The sequence below is a fragment of the Helianthus annuus genome, chromosome 2 (assembly GCF_002127325.2).
Source record: "Helianthus annuus cultivar XRQ/B chromosome 2, HanXRQr2.0-SUNRISE, whole genome shotgun sequence".
NCBI lineage: Eukaryota > Viridiplantae > Streptophyta > Magnoliopsida > Asterales > Asteraceae > Helianthus > Helianthus annuus.
In genome coordinates this window covers 124,962,612-124,978,632 of record NC_035434.2, presented here as the reverse complement: position 1 = coordinate 124,978,632, position 16,021 = coordinate 124,962,612, and positions in this window count along the sequence as shown.

Below are 16,021 nucleotides of genomic sequence, written 5' to 3'. Positions count from 1 at the left end.
GGATGTTTTTCTAATCATTTTAACAATTTAAGTTGTCTAAAAAAATAAATAGGTGCGGAATCAAAGGGTCAAGAGGGTCAGCTGACGTTTCGGTCATCAAATTTGTTAGAGAAATTATATATAAAAGTTGAGATTTTTCTATAAAAAACATGATTTGGACCCTTATTTGTAATCATTAAAAGACATAACCTTATGATAATCATTTGGTAAAAATATTATGGTTCCGTCACTCTTACATAAAATATCACACTCATGCCTGGTACACACTAATAAATGTACATGATTTATGTGTACTTGAGATAATTTAGACGCACCGTTTTAGTGGTTTGGATGTGCCATTATAGTCGAATAAGTCGTTCACGTGGCAAATTGGGGTCGTTCACATGGCAAATTGGTACACCTTGGATGCACCAGTGTATATTAAATGAACATTTGTATTTGAATTGACACATCGTTCAACTAGGTAGGAAGAAAAAAAGAAGTAATTAAACCATCATTTTTAATTAATTAAAAATGAAATATACGATGAATCAACATTTATCGAATTTGATATAAATAGTTAGAAGAGATGGTTTGATCTTATTTTTTCAATCCTAATGCATATAGATACAAATGATCCACTGAGAGCAATAATTTCCAGGAACATTTGAAACATTTCGTTTCTGAGTAGAAGAGCCGTTTTCAAGTATCGATTACGTATTAATCCATATTCGACTGATTGGTCTGAGGTTATCGACAAAAAAGATTCGTCAAAGCCACTTCGTTTATTTTTGTCCAAGTTGCTTCTTTTTTTTGTCTAGCCCGCTTCCTTTTTTGTTTGTCGGTTTCGGGAACATCCCCATTCATAGGTCTGAGATCTACATCTATCAATTGAAAGGTCCGAACAATCCACAGTTTTTTGAATCAGTAGGTCTACAAATCTGTGACAACTGGCAAAAATAATGGTAATTCCGTACAACTTAAACACTGGATTTAACGTTTAATTTCTCTCATTACGATTTAATTATTGCATGATTAGGTCGTATAAAGTCTAGCAATCATAGGACATGGTTAAATATGCTAAACAATATTAATACAATCGCCACGTCGCGAGAAAACTGCAAACTATTTCCTAATATGTTGGCAAAATGTTGAAAACACTGTTCACCTGAACACACTATTCATGCCAGCAAGTTCCGGAAATTGTCTGAACGAGCGACGAAGGGCATGAACGCACTTGGTAGATGAAATACAAATAAAAATCCCTAACTATGGGCACCAAATGATAAAACATATAAACTTTCCAAAAAATGTATATTTATAAAGTGTCCGTTCTTCGCCAAACTGTAACAAAATAACATGTCCGCGGCACTAAAATTTAGCATTTGAATGTTCGTAGGACTTGTTAATAATATATTACACCCTAAACAAGCTTGGGGATATCAATGGGATACCCGAAACACAAACTCCCGGTGTTACGCCGCAACTTTCACACATTGTCCAAATTCGAGCTGATAGGCGAATAAATTAAATTTCTACCATCCGATTGCCTAAACCAAAAAGCTAGCGAACTAGTTAGCCATATTTTAGCGTCGTAAACGCCTTGAATAAACGCTATAGTGTCGATGGTAAATTAAAACCATAGCTCCGGGTATTACACTACAACTTCGTGTATCGCCCGATATCGAACCGGTGAGCGAACTAGTGGTATTTTTACCATTCAAAATCAATACCCATTAGACTAATAAACTAGTTAGACTTTATTTAAAACCCTAAACTATTATTGATGTGCACAAAATGCAACATATAAATTACATCAATTGTGGCTTAAGCTAACCCTTTTTTAGTACTAATTTTGGAAAAAGTATGCTTTTGTCTTCCTTTTGTGTTTTCAGGATTAAATGATCTCAAAATAACAAAAGAAGCAAAAAGACAGCAAAATCTAACAAAAATACAAGAAAAGGAACAAAAGTGATATGCCCGACCCCTCGACAGCATCTCCCCAAGAAAAACAGAGAAGCCAGAAGACTGAACACGCCCCGTGCTCAGCGAGCACGGGGCCGTGCCCAAGAAGCAGCAGAAAAGACAAACCTATAGAAGCTTCTATTGCCCACCACGGGGCCATGCCCAGCGGACACGGGGGCGTGGTCAGGTTGCTGCAGGCGTATTTATTGTAATTGCGAATTACAATTAATGAAGAGAGAGAGTGTCAGATGGTGCCCAGCGGGCACGGGGCCGTGCCCAGGCTTCTGTTCAGCCTATAAATAGGAGGGCTTGGACCATTTCAACTCATCTCTTGGCACACTACCTCTCTCACACTTCACCCACCACTCACCACCACCATAACACCATCATCCACCACCATCATCCATTGTCCATCATAGAGTGTGTGAGTCGTCTCGGGATCCAAGATTGATCGTAAGAGTTCTTGACAATTAAAGGCCATGTTTGCCTAAGTCTCTTACATCACTTGGTGAAGACAAGTGTTTAGTGTAATACTTTTTATTTTTAATCTTTTGCACTTTTTAATTGGTTTTGTATTAATGACTTTAATTACTAGTTTCTTATGTTGAAGGTAATTCTTCCTTATCGTTTGTCCGTGATGTCTTGGCGTTATTTTACTGTATATATAAAATAAAAGATTTTCACCATTCATATCTCCACGGTCTATATGGAGGTATGTTGGCTGCCTGGTCGGGGGTTAAGGGAACGGTTTGGTAAGAGTCTTGCCATTGTTCAGTGTATAGATCCTTCAAAGGACCTGGATCAAATTTAGTAGGACCTCCTTCAATACCCAAAGGTATTGGATGGCAGGGGTTCAAACTCTTTGATCCCCTCATAAGTTAAACTACTATTATTAAACTACTATTAAAACTTTAACCCGGCTACTTAGGACTGTATCCCTGCTAACTCAGACTACTTAGCCGAGGGTAACGTCGCCTTCAAAAGAGGGGCCTACCATATTATGCATTAATAACTTAATTAATTATCTTTCAATAATCCGACCCTTTAGGATTGTATCCTTGCTGACTCAAACTACTAGGTTGAGGGTAACGTCACCTTCAAAAGAGGGGCCTACTACAATAACTAAGATAATCTCTTAAACAAGTGCAAAAGTGCGAAAATAATCAAAGGTTACACTAACACACGAGTCGGATCCAAGTGATTCATCTTGTCTATCTGTTTTTATTTTTATTTTATTTTCAGAATTTTAGTTAGTTTTATTTTCTTAGTTTAAAATATTTTTCTAACATTTTGATTTGATTAGACGTTGAGGATAAACCGGTACTAAAAGCTCTTGTGTCCTTGGACGACCTCGGTATCTTACCAACACTATACTATGTTCACGATGGGTGCACTTGCCCATATGTGTGTTTAATGTTAGTAAATATCGTGTTTTATAAATTTAAAACTTGACTAAAAGTGTAAAAAGAGCTTAAAATATACATCTAATATATATAACACCTTGCACACATCAAGTTTTTGGCGCCGTTGCCGGGGACACAAGTATTTTAAGAAAGTTAGGAATCAACGGCCTAATCATTTTTTTATTTTTCTTTTTATTTTTAGGATTTTCTTAAATTTTTCAGCTTCTGCAGAACTCAGCACGGGGCGTGCCCGCTGAACACGCCCCCGTGCCCAATCATTGGAACTGGCAATCTTATTTTAAGTCAGACAGTAAGCTGAACACGGGGCCGTGCCCACTCGACACGCGCCCGTGCCCAAGATTCAGTTACTGAAAACAGAACCGTAAGATCCTGACGGTTGGTAATTTCTGACACAAAAATGAGTGATAATGATTTTTACTTTCGGCACTCTTATGGTACGTGGTGTCAATTATGTGGAGGCGGACATAAAGAATTAGAATGTTATTTTCTAAATTATAAGCCCCACTATATAGACTCACCGTCTACCTATAACCTTAAGAGGGGCGAAAGTAAAAATAATCACTATCTCTCCCTCGAATGCGCCCAACCAGATATTCTAGGAGAAATGCTCCTTGACGAGTTATTTCAATTAGAAAATCTAGTTCTAAATTGGTTAGAAGAGCTTAGGAAGGATTTCATTAATCCATCCCAAGACAATGACCAAGAAGAAGTGTTGGGATCGCATTCCAACAACCTCGTTGCTCCAAAAAATACCTTCAATTCTAGCGAAGACTTGGACGATAGTCGTCCCTGTGCCGATTGTGCCGTGAAGGACTCTCCATCGACTTCGTTCGATGCATTCATAGACCTGAACGATTCGGCATACACTTTCTTTAACGAGAGCCTGGAAAAGGGTTGGACTTGTCCACCTACATATAACATAGGAATCACCCTAACCGACAACCTCTTGCGTTCTCGTCTTAACTTAGATCAATTAAGGTATCTTAGGCACTTTGGGGTTGTTCCATCCAGTAAGGAACCACCCGATCCGAATAGATTCCTTAGAAATAGACAAACTTCATAATCAGCCCCTCGACACGGGGTCGTGTCCAGCCAACATGCCCCGTGTCCACCAAAAGATTCCCTTCTGACTTTTACGTCAGAATACGGACAAACTGTTTCTGGATTCTATCTGCACACGGGGCCGTGTCCAGCCGACACAGGGCCGTGTCCAGCACGCTGTCGTTTTCTATAAATGCAGCCAAGAATTCTGCACATTTGGACCATCCAGGGACAGAGATTTGAAGGGATCTTCTCTCCTACCATCCTAGGTATGTTCTAAAAAAAGGTTCCAACAACCATCTTGTCCTTTCCTCTTTTATCCATTTCCTCTTCTTCATCTTTCTCCAAAAACCTCCATTAAAGTTTGAGAATTCAAGCTTTATGGCAAGAAATATTGAGTTTTGTTCAAGGAATCGTGTTAAAAATAAGTTGTATAACATTGTTTTAAGTTACTATTGTTCAAAAAGGCTTCACAAGTTAGAAAAATAACTTAAAACTTCAAGATTCCTTGTTTCAAAATTCTGCAGAAAGGTGAACACGGGGCCGTGCTCCCTGAGCACGGGGCCGTGTCCAAGATACTGTTTCATTAAAATAAGCTGTTTTCGGTTTATTTTCACAGAATGGCAAGTGAAAACAGTGAAACATCGTTAGTGCATTCAAGAAACAGTAGAAATGGAAGAAGGCCTTCCATTGAAGCTACCCTTGTACACTACGTCATGGCGCTACGGGAAGCTATCGATGAAATGACTTCGGTAGAGGAGGTCCTAATAGACCGTATAAATTATCTTACGGTGGGGCTGGAGAATAGTTTTCAAGAGATTAACCTCTTGCACCAGAGGTTAAATATTCTTGTAACACCTCCCATGGAACCCATCCTCCCTCAAGAGGATTGGAACCTAGCACTTGGAGTCAATAACCCTACCTGATGGGATGATATTCCAGCGGAGCCTCCTCTTGAAAATCTGCAAGAAGTCCCGTTGGAAGTTGCACCTCCTCAAATCGATGCCAACGAGCCCTCCTTTCTCCTCCCGAGCGAGATAGAGGAATGGATCGCCGACATATGAGGAGTCCATAACCGGAGAAAGGAGTTCTATGGAGCCACATTCAACCGAGACCACTATCTTCTCGAAAATTTTGCTAATTAGAATAACTTGTAGGCTAGGACTCCTTGGGTTAAAGCTTCTTGTGCTTACTTATCTAACTTACTAGTATTTTAGGACTATGTAATTCTCTCTATGATTTTTAATGAAATGATGGTTTTAAGGTTTGGATGATGTTGTAGTAAATAAAACACACTCTTGGTGGTACAGAATAACAATGGGAAACGAGAAACATAGCCCCATGCACGAAAACAGGGCCGCCCGACAACAATTCCTTCATTACAGCAAGATCAGCACGGGCCGTGTCCGCCCAACACGGCCCCGCGCTGCACACCCTGTAGAAAATTGCCCAGTTCAGGTAACTGGACACGGGCCGTGTTCGCTGAACACGCCCCCGTGCCCAAGCTTCTGTTTCTTTTCTTTAATTTTTGTAACTGGCACCTGAACACGGGGTCGTGCCCGGTCCCCACGGGGCCGTGTCCAGACTGCCAGTAACATAAAAATTTGCTTTTAACACCATTTTACACATTCAATCAACCTAAAACTTATTTTTGGGACACATTGAGGACAATGTGTAATTTAAGTGTGGGGGGGATGCTAAAACCTTGAATTTTGCAAGTCCTAATAACAAGCCTTACACAAAACTCTATTGGAACCGCTAATCACCCCAAATTTTTTTCCAAAAATTTTCATTTTTTTTACTTGTCTAAGTTTAAGTTGGGAATTAAAATCTTAACAAGGTTATATTTTTACAAGTTTACAACCGATAGCGTCGTGATAAAAAGAACCAACATAAGAAAATTATGAAAAGACATGACAAACTTAGTTAAAATTTGATTATATATACTTGATCACATAAAAACCCTTTCCCACAAAAGTGAGTTTTGAGCCTTTAACGAGCATACAAATACATATCTTTACACTAAATGCTCATTTTTCGTTTCTTGTGTGAATAGCCGCTTGGTTCGTACGACTCTAGAACTTGCCACAACAATACATTCCCGATCCTTACCAACTTAAACCCAAGTAAGTAAATGATGGAGGCATTAGGACTAACCCTTTTTCTTTCTACACCATTATTTTTCATTTTTTTACCACCTACCCAAAATCCCCCTACTTAACCCCTTTGAGCCTAAACCTTTTCATTTCTTAACCAAAAAACCATCACCCTTTTTACCCACCTAAACCTTTTTATTTTTAACCCTTTATTTTAGTAACAACGTTCGGTTTTCTAATGACTCTATTAAAAAAAAAAACTATATATTTTGATGAAACCAAACAAACAAACAAGTTCATCAAAAATAACCTTGTTTGAAACAAATGGTTCATCAAAATAAAATAAAAATGTATAAAATAAAAAGTCTTTTGAAAAACCAACGTTTGTTACGTTTTTCGCCCTTTTTACTAACCACTAACCCAACCACCCACTTTTAGCCCAAGCCTAACCCTTCACCCAAAAAGTACTCTTGATATTTACAAAGGTATATCGTTAAAAAGGAGGAGGATTGATTGCTTGGCAAACTTATGGTAGGAGTAAGTTCCATGCCGCTCTCGAGTGATTCACAAAAAAAAATACACCTTCGGGCGAGTGTTGAGTGATTCCCCCGTGAGGTATGTGAACTTGTATATAAATGGAATTTTAAAAAGGTATGTTATGCCCTAATAAATAATTTATCTTATGAAATGTTTTTAATAAATCATGACGAATAGGATTGTAAATAAATAAAAATAAAAGCTAAATAATCTTGGAATTCCCGACACTCTATGACAAGCCTAAAAACCTTCTCTTCTACCATTCCATTTGGGAGTGAATAAAGCCACATTATAAAGAGTTTTGCTTGAGGACAAGCAAAGATTCAAGTGTGGGGGTATTTGATGTGCACAAAATGCAACATATAAATTACATCAATTGTGGCTTAAAACTAACTCTTTTTTAGTACTAATGTTGGAAAAAGTATGTTTTTGTCTTCCTTTTGTGTTTTCAGGATTAAATGATCTCAAAATAACAAAAGAAGCAAAAAGACAGCAAAATCTAACAAAAATACAAGAAAAGGAACAAAAGTGATATGCCCGACCCCTCGACAGCATCTCCCCAAGCAAAACAGAGAAGCCAGAAGACTGAACACGCCCCGTGCTCAGCGAGCACGGGGCCGTGCCCAAGAAGCAGCAGAAAAGACAAACCTATAGAAGCTTCTATTACCCACCACGGGGCCGTGCCCAGCGGACACGGGGGCGTGGTCAGGTTGCTGTAGGCGCATTTATTGTAATTGCGAATTACAATTAATGAAGAGAGAGTGTATCAGATGGACACGGGGCCGTGCCCAGGCTTCTGTTCAGCCTATAAATAGGAGTGCTTGGAGCCATTTCAACTCATCCCTTGGCACACCACCTCTCTCACACTTCACCCACCACCCAGCACCACCATAACACCATCATCCACCACCATCATCCATTGTCCATCATAGAGTGTGTGAGTCATCTCGGGATCCAAGATTGATCGTAAGAGTTCTTAACAATCAAAGGCCATGTTTGCCTAAGTCTCTTACATCACTTGGTGAAGACAAGTGTTTAGCGTAATACTTTTTATTTTTAATCTTTTGCACTTTTTAATTGGTTTTGTATTAATGACTTTAACTACTAGTGTAACACCCCGTGTTTTCCAAAGTCAAAGTCAAAGTCAAGTGTTGACTGTTATTGGAATTAAAGATTAATAAAGATTAATTTCACTTTAGTTTCATTTTGATTTTCGTATTATTTGGAGTAAGTGTTGTATAATCAAACTAATCGACCGATAATCGAACTGTGAATCAACGACCAACTGTGGATGGTAGGAAGTAACAACGCAATAAAGCTAGTCAATCAGTAATCAAGCTAATCAAATCAATCATCGAACTCAAGTGTGGGGATTTTTGTACTTTTTATACGTGTGTGTGTGTGCCTTATGTGTTACTTGGGCATGTTTACTTTTATGTTAAAGTGTGTGGTGAATCAAACAAATCAACCAAGACTCAAAGGTGAATCAAACCCAATGGAAATCGAACCCGAAATGGTTGTAAGGATGCTTGTATGTAGATATAGTAGTTGGAACTAAAAGTAATTTGATTAGGAATTCTATCATCCTCAAATCATCGTTCATCGAACTCGAAATATCGAAAATCATCGCAAAACACTCAAAAACCAGGCAAGCCGATCGAACAGGGCAACCTGATCGAACAGGCTAGCCGATCGAACAGGCTGTTCGATCGGACAGCTGCTCGATCAGGGATGCTGTTCGATCAGCAGACCCTTTCCTCTTTTGGAAGCCTATAAATAGGGCTGTCCTTGTCAAGCTTTCCACTTTTGGAAAAGCTCTGACCGACCAGCCTCTTCTTCTCACTAAATCTCAGATTTCTCTCAAACCGGTAAGTATTTCGTTCTAATCCTTGTACGTTTTTGTTCATTAATCGATTCTCCATCTTTCTATCTTTCAAAACTTGGATTTCATCCATGAAATCACCAAGATCTAGGTGTTCTTGAGTGATGTCATCATGGTGTTCTTGGTGTTCATCAAGAACTTCATGTTCTTGACTTCATTCAACCATGAATAAGCTAGATCTAACCGATTTCCACATAAATAACCTAAAATCTTCCAAAGATCTTAACATTTCACGGTAGAAAAGGATTGGAAGATGAGTTTTCATCTATCTTTCAACTCTTTTACACTCAAACCGGTGAAAACGAAGCTTGAACCGATTTACAAATCAATCTAAACGAACACATGGTTCAAGATTCGGGTTCTACCGAGAGATATACCGATTCCGGGTTAAACGTTAAACTTGGGTTCCAAACCGTCTCTGATCGAGTTTGAGTGATTCCTGCTCGAGTCAGTAGACTAAATAGGGACTTCAGCTTGGTGGTTCAACTCGTAGTCAAAATATCTCTAAAACATCAACAATTCACGGGAAGAAACAAGTGTTAAGTGATAGGTTAACCAAATCGAGAAGCTGGCCGAACGGCTAGGCTGTTCGATCGAACAGCCCAACCGAACGACTATGCCAGCCGATCGGTTAGGCTAACCGATCGACTAGCACTTAGACCCACCAACTCACCAAAAGTGTAGTATTGACGAGGTACTGTTCGATCGACTACGCCACTCGATTGTAATCATTACTGCTCGGATCATGAGATACTATACTTTAAAACACTTAGACTTTTCGAAACATTGGAATGTCACCCGATCGAACATGCCAACCGATCGAGTGACATATTTGAAAACAATGCAATGCTAACCGATCGGTTGGGCTAACCGATCGAACAGCTGTTCGATCGGCCAACTTGAAAGGTAGTACAAACCATCGTACACAAACACATCCTTCACATCAAAGGAAGAAACAATCCACTTGAAGGAACCAGCCGATCGAGCCAGCCAGCCGATCGAATGGATGTTCGAACGGACCTTCAAACCAATCGAACAGCCCACTCGATCGAACTGCTGTCCGATCGAATGGCCTACTCGATCCAAGTACATTGTTTACTTTTCCGCGTTACTCATCGTTGTGTTATCGAACTATTCAGGCTAACCTATTCTCAGTGCTCCCTTCAATCCACAATCAACCACTGTGAGTATACTCGATCCCTTTTTGCTTTCAGCACTTTTGGGTGTTACATACGTAATCTATCAAATTCACGAACAACACAAACTATTTGAACGCTAACCTACTTGCATGTATTACTTGTCTAAATGATTGCTGTTTATTATGTTTACACGTGGAGTGCTATCTACCTGCTTTAGCAACGTAGTACTATAGTTTGGACTCAGCACCCGTTCACACGGGGGTTGCTAAGGACAATTACTTGCATGGATTACGGTGGTAATCATGTATTGCGAACTGTCTCGGACAGTCAACCCGCAGTCGTTGGTATCGATGGTCCCATGTCGATAATTTACATGCATCGTTTGCCCTTGTGTACGTGCTTGGTTATGCGTAAACTATTCGAACTCTATATGCTATATCAAACTTGTGTACTCACCTTTACATTATATGTATTGACTGTTATTTTAACGTATGTGACAGGTGTTTAAGCTACTAGCGTGCTAGGGAAGCGAGGCAATAATAAGCTTCTAGGAGCCAGTGACCTTAGGACAGTGTCCACGTACCTGTTCCAGGGCCATAATTATCTGTAGATCTTGTACTGGCACCTGTAGTCAGTAAGATTTACGGATAGACGTCTAGAGGTCTTAGAACAATATTTACTTTCGGTTTGTAATAATTAAGAATTTGAGTTGTCGGAACAGTTCCCATATTGTTTGGTTGATTTCTATGATAACTTGTTATTATTTGGGACACGGTATGGGACGTGTTATATAACTGAATTGTATGATAGTTGTTGTGGAAACTACTGAACAATCTGTTTCGCTCAGTGCCGCGCCCCGATGATTCCGCCATCGGTTGGGGTGTGACAGATTGGTATCAGAGCCATAACTATAGGGAATTAGGTTGGGCACGATCTAGTCCGGATCGCTGTCTTAGAGACCTAGACTATAGTCAGGAACCAAGAGACCAAGTTTATGTGCTTATTTTATGTTATGTTGTATCAGTACATCCGAACTCCGAGCCAAATTTTGTAATTTGGACGGGATTAGGAGTGAAACCCGCAAATTCCTGCCTAAATTACAAATTTTTGTCGATTATTTTGTGCGATTTTCTAACAAAAAACGGGAGAAAGTTATACCAAATTCGGGGCTGAAACCCATAAATTGATGAAAACTTCCTCTAAATTTTCTAAAAACAAGGAAGAAATTGCTAAGCTAGGGGTGAAACCCTAACCTTGGCAGTTATTCCAACTTTATTTCATCTCGCCAAGGCAATTGACGGACTCCAATGACCTGAACTCACGAGTATGGCCTAGAATGCGCATGCATAATGCCCAAGAATCGAGGCAGAAACATGTCCCCTAGAGTCGAAAGTGACGACAAGTCAACTGTGAATAGTTAAATTGCCATGGTTAGTCAAAGTCTAGTAGCCGCAGACAATCCATTTTCCGATTTTGAGTGTTGTTTTGTTGATTTTGTATGAATTACCTGTTTACGTGTTTTGAGATTTGTTGGTTACTCCATTTGTTATCAATCTGCGAGACCTTTGTTGCTATCCTATCTCGATTCAAATCCCTGTTGATGTGATCTAAACGAAACCAGTGTGCTATGCTACGCTATACGACTAAAATAGACGATACAATGTGATGCTATCCGATACGCAAAACGAACGACACTCGACTTGTGGTTATAGGTTTTTGTTTTCTGACCGCCTCTGTGATAAAAAATTGCGTACGTGTTTAGGAAATTAAGTGCTCTACTTGCTTAATTGCTTATGTGCTCTAATTGCTTCTGTGCTTATGTGCCCTATGATTATGTGCTTATGTGACTATGTGTGTTACGTAACGAGAAATGCGACGTGATTCTAAGCTTTAGAGATCTAAGAACGTGTGAGACTCGAATTCGTTGTGTTGAGCCTGTGACGATGTCTATTGCAGACCATGTCGTCATCTGGACAACCTAGATCACGCTCGCGTCTTACCCGCCAGGAGAAAAGAGATCGACGTCTGGCTGCTATCATCTCTAAGACCCTGGCAAAAGCCGTCAGTGATGTGTTCGAGAACGCAAGCAAGTCATCTGAGGAATCCCGAACCCTCACGCCCAAAGATCCCAACAAAGCTACTTTTAGCTTCAAACAATTCAAGGCATGTGGGCCAAAAGAGTTTACCGGTGAAGATGGCCCTACGGCTCTGTTTCATTGGTTTGACTCGGTAGAAGTCACCCTTCGTCAAAGCGGATGCCCAGATCACCTCCGTACTCTCAATGCTACCGGTGTCTTCCAGTCACGAGCTTTGGACTGGTGGACCGCAGAAAGGAACAAGCGCGGGAACGACGCTGCATACGAGCTGACGTGGAAGGAATTGAAAGCAATCATGATGGACGAGTTCTGTCCTCCCCACGAACGCCAAAAGTTGGAGGATGAGTTCTGGGGTATCAAGCAAAAGGAGGGAGACAATGCTGGTCTCACTGCCCGTTTCAAGCAATTGAGTATCATATGTCCCGACCAGGTCAAGACTTCTGACATGACCATCAAGAAATACATCCGTGCTCTTCCGGATTGTGTCGCAGATTTCGTTCACGCCTCCAAGCCCGCAACGATCGAGGAAACCTACCTACTCGCCGCTGAGATTAATGACAAGCGGGTGAAGGCTGGTTTCTGGGATAAGCAAGTCAAGCCCCTGCATCAAGTCACCGCCGCATCAATCGATAACACCACTGCCCAAGCCTCCAAGTCTTCGAGAAGAAGAAAGAAGAACAAGAATTGCGCCGCCACAACCAATGCTGCTCCTCTTCAGTCAGTACCGCAACAACAGCAACAACCACAGCGCACTGCGCCAGTGATCAATGCGCCGCCAGCGAAGCGTGCGTACACCGGCCCCCACCCACTCTGTGCTACATGTTCTTATCATCACCCGGTGGGTGTGGCCTGCCGATTCTGTGCCCACTGCAACGTTTACGGGCATTTCACTGCGAGTTGCCGCTATGGTCCCCGTCAAGCTCAAGCTCAAGCCGCTGTCAACCAGGCTCTACTCCCTGCTCCTCAAGCTCCTCAAGCTGCACAGGCCCCGGCAAACAATGTTCGGACCTGCTTTGCATGTGGTGACCCTAACCACTTCGCAAACCGGTGCCCGAACAGAGTGGTGAAACAAGAAGCTCAACAACCCCAGCAACAACAACAACAGCCTCAACAGCAAGCAGCTCACGCCAGAACCTTCAACATCAATGCACGTCAGGCTCAAGCTGACAACAACGTGGTCAATGGTACGTTCCTTGTGAATGGTATATATGCATCATGTTTGTTTGATACTGGAGCCGATAACTGCTTTGTGTCATTTGAATTTGAGAAGCTTCTTAGACGTAAGCGCTCTTATCTTTCGACGCCTTTCGAAGTAGAAGTCGCTACCGGAAGAACCATTGCTGTCAATTCTGTGCTCCGTGATTGTACCCTCAAGCTCAACAATCATATATTCCCGATTAATCTCATCCCAATGCAACTCGGAAGTTTCGATGTCATAGTAGGCATGGACTTTCTTCGTGAAAACCATGCTGAAGTTGTGTGTGCCGATAAGATGATTCGTTTTGTGCTAGCTAGTGGTGATATTCTTTGTGTTTATGGTGAAACTACTGCGAAAGATCTCAAGCTCATGTCCTGTCTTCAAGCTCGCAAATATCTCCGCAAGGAATATCGAGCCTTCTTGGCCAACATTGTTGTAGCTGAGACGGACAAGAAAAAGAAAGTTGAAGTCAATGATGTTCCTGTTGTCCGAGAATTTCCTCAGGTGTTCCCTGATGATCTTCCTGGATTACCCCCAAGTCGTGATATCGACTTTCGAATCGACCTTATTCCAGGAGCTAACCCAGTGGCCAAAGCTCCGTATCGACTCGCTCCATCTGAGATGCGAGAACTCTCAAACCAACTCCAAGAGTTACTTGAAAAAGGCTTCATTCGCCCGAGCACTTCTCCTTGGGGCGCACCAGTCCTTTTCGTCAAAAAGAAGGACGGGTCGTTCCGAATGTGCATCGATTACCGGGAATTGAACAAGCTGACCATCAAGAACCGATACCCCTTACCAAGAATCGATGATCTGTTTGACCAACTACAAGGTGCTCAGTGCTTCTCCAAGATTGATCTACGTTCAGGCTATCATCAGTTGCGGATTCAAGAGGAAGACATACCCAAAACCGCTTTTCGAACCCGATACGGCCACTACGAATTTGTTGTCATGCCTTTTGGTCTGACCAACGCACCCGCGGTCTTTATGGATCTGATGAATCGCGTGTGTAAACCGTTCTTAGACCGTTTCGTCATTGTATTCATCGACGATGTCCTGATCTATTCCAGATCGAGGGCCGAACATGCGCAGCATTTGCGATTGGTTCTCGAGTTGCTTCAGGGAAACCAACTCTACGCCAAATTCTCCAAGTGTGAGTTCTGGTTGGAGGAGGTTCAATTTCTGGGTCACATTGTGAATAGTCGGGGTATACACGTTGATCCCGCAAAGATTGAGGCAGTCAAGGGATGGGTTACGCCAAAGAATCCGTCAGAAGTTCGCTCTTTTCTCGGATTAGCTGGTTACTACCGGCGATTCATCGAAGGATTCTCCAAGATTGCTGTACCACTTACCTCCCTTACTCATAAAGACAAGCCTTTTGTGTGGGGAACCGCGCAGGAGACTGCTTTCCAAACCCTCAAACATATGCTGTGCCATGCACCAGTTCTTACACTGCCGGACGGAAGCGATGACTTCGTCGTCTATTGTGATGCTTCAAACCTTGGACTTGGCTGTGTTCTCATGCAACGAGACAAGGTTATAGCTTACGCATCTCGACAGCTCAAAATCCACGAGAAGAACTATACAACCCATGACCTCGAGCTAGGCGCAGTTGTCTTTGCCTTAAAGATTTGGCGACACTACCTGTATGGTACAAAGTGTACGATCTTCACAGATCACAAGAGCTTACAACATATCTTTAACCAGAGAGAACTCAATATGCGTCAACGCCGATGGGTAGAACTTCTCAACGATTACGACTGTGAGATCCGTTATCACCCAGGCAAGGCGAATGTAGTTGCAGACGCCCTCAGCAGAAAGAATTACGTGATAGGTGTTCGAAACATTCAGGCTCAGTATAACCTCGAAGCCCTCATCCGCGAAGCACAACACGCTTGCTTTAACGAGCGTACGTTGAAGAAAGAACGAATCTATCACGATGGAACTCAGCTCGTGAGCAAAGCCAACGGAATATTCTATTATCTGGACCGAATCTGGGTTCCGAGGAGGACAGATTTGCGAAAGATCATCATGAACGAAGCCCACAAATCCCGATATTCCATTCATCCCGGTGCGGACAAAATGTACCAGGACCTTCGCTACAAGTACTGGTGGCCTGGGATGAAAAGGGATATTGCTCTTTATGTTGGTAGCTGTTTAACTTGTGCAAGAGTCAAGGCTGAACACCAAAGACCTTCAGGCTTACTCGAACAACCGCCGATACCCGTATGGAAGTGGGAAAGCATAGCTATGGATTTCATAACTAAGCTTCCGACCACGCCATCAGGTCACGACAGTATTTGGGTTATAGTCGACCGTCTAACCAAATCAGCCCACTTTTTGCCAATACGAGAAGACTACAAGGTGGCCAAGCTAGCCCAAATCTACACCGACGATATCATTAAGAATCATGGTACGCCTCGAGACATCATTTCTGATCGCGACGCTCGGTTTACATCGAGATTGTGGGAAACTTTTCAAGCAGCTCTTGGTACGACGCTGAATTTGAGTACCGCATTCCACCCGCAAACCGACGGGCAGACTGAAAGAACGATTCGTACTATTGAAGACATGCTCCGTGCGTGTGCTATCGATTTTGGTGGTAGTTGGAGCAAACACCTACCATTAGTCGAATTTTCGTACAATAATAGCTATCACTCCAGCATC